The sequence below is a fragment of the Lactuca serriola genome, chromosome 4, assembly GCF_051521515.1.
Source record: "Lactuca serriola cultivar US96UC23 chromosome 4, Lser_US96UC23_V15, whole genome shotgun sequence".
Lineage (NCBI taxonomy): Eukaryota > Viridiplantae > Streptophyta > Magnoliopsida > Asterales > Asteraceae > Lactuca > Lactuca serriola.
The window spans coordinates 241,943,293-241,945,228 of NC_136411.1; positions in this window are offsets into that span (position 1 = coordinate 241,943,293).

Here is a 1,936-nt window from a genome sequence, read left to right on the forward strand (position 1 = left end):
ATGGAATTAACGGGGGCTTTGCACCCTCTTTTCTTCTTAGGTTGTGGGGCTATGCGTGATTATAACAACTCAACACCCAGCACTAATCTGATGTCACCTGGAATCATCGAATACACACGTTGCAATGGTATAATAATATATAAACGCGTAATTTAAAGTATTAGGAAAACATCGGGTTTTCCTAGGGATTTCAACACTTACACCTACGTGATGCATACCAAGTATAACAACTTTTCACACTTATAGAAATAAACAAGCATACTTACGGATCTTCACACTTTTTCTTACTTACAATAATCTTTTCAGAAAATATCGGATTTTCTGGTGGTTTTTCAAAATAATACAAAACATTATGTTTCAAACATTACTTATGAACTCACCAACATTTCATATGTTGACGTTTTTCAAAATATTTGTATTATCAGGTAACAGGTAAATCGAAGGAAAAATGTACTTAGTGATGTCTTGTTGTTTGTTTAACTAGTATCGAACAATTTACTTTTTGGGAATGTAATGTTTTGAAACAATGTACTAAATGTAAACACTACCAGTTGTAATATTTCAATGCATGGTGATGAATGATGTTATGTTTCATGTATATTCACTATGATGGTTTTCAATTGAGTCACAACAGCCCTAGGACATTTCCGCCGTCTGGTTCGGGGGTGTGACAATAACTTATGAGTTAATGTTTCATTAAAATCAGTGACCTTTCATTTTCTGTAACCTATGTGTTTTAATATGGACTTTAAATGTAACGCCCCGTTATTAATTAAATAAATAGATAAAATTAATATGAGTAGTAGGCCTAAAATACGTAATTTTTAGTGGGGTTTGGTTTCTAGGTGCCAAAGGTTATAATTTTTAAAGTCGAGGGTTAAAACTATAAGTTATGGATTTAACTTGACAAGGGTTTCGGAAGTCAGGGTGCGTTTGGTAATTAATGGACTTAAAATGAAGTGATTTGAAGGCTTAGGGGGTTAATTGGAAACCTCAGGACTTAATATGGAAGGAATTATGGAAGCAAGGGCTAAAGGATAAATTCAGGACCTAAATTTCGGATTAAAGTTGAAAAGGTATGGTGGTGCGTGACTGAACTTGTAAAGATGGATAGAATGTTTGAATAGGGACACGGGAATGAAAAACGGTACCCTCCCCCCCCCCCTCTCGTTCAATGTAACAGCAAACCCTAAACCAAAAGGGACTCCACCGCCACCATCCTTGGAGCATCTCAGCCATCACTTGCATCGCCGAGACCAACAACCACTCTATTCGCCTGCTGTCGCGTTATCTAATGCCGCCATCACGTCCTTACTACCACTAATAACTTCGTGAATTGCCGGAAGATCATCGAGGACTGATGAAGGACTGTGTCATCATCGTGCGAGGGTCACGAGTCATAGGAACCGAAAGGTAAGTCAACCGTAACCCACTATTCATCTCTTTCTCACGGGTTTGATGACGGAATCACCATTTTGGCCGTCGGTGGCCCTTGGGCCGTTGTTTTATTCTTCTCTGGTGACGCCAACCTCCTACTCGGTGGTTGTATGGATGTGTGTTCAAATGTACATGTCGTTGGATGTGCTTGTGGGGCTGTTTGTGTGTTTAGCTAGAAACCCCACCGACACCACCTCATGGTGGTGGTTACCACCGTGTTCTACCGCCCATTTCAGCCACAGCCACCATAGGAAGTGGTTGTGTGTGTACATTATGTGTGAAGGGATATATGTTATTTTTATGTCAAGATTTCAAGCCACCACCATTGATAATAGTGGCCACCGCCGTGAGCCACCGTCGGTCACCACCGCCCAACCTAAAATCTTAATGTTGGACTTGGTTGGCTCGTATTTGGGTAAGAAACCCTAATTAGGGTTTAGAAAACCCTAATTGTTAGTTTGTTGGATTGGAATTATTCGGACCCACTTTTGGTCCATTA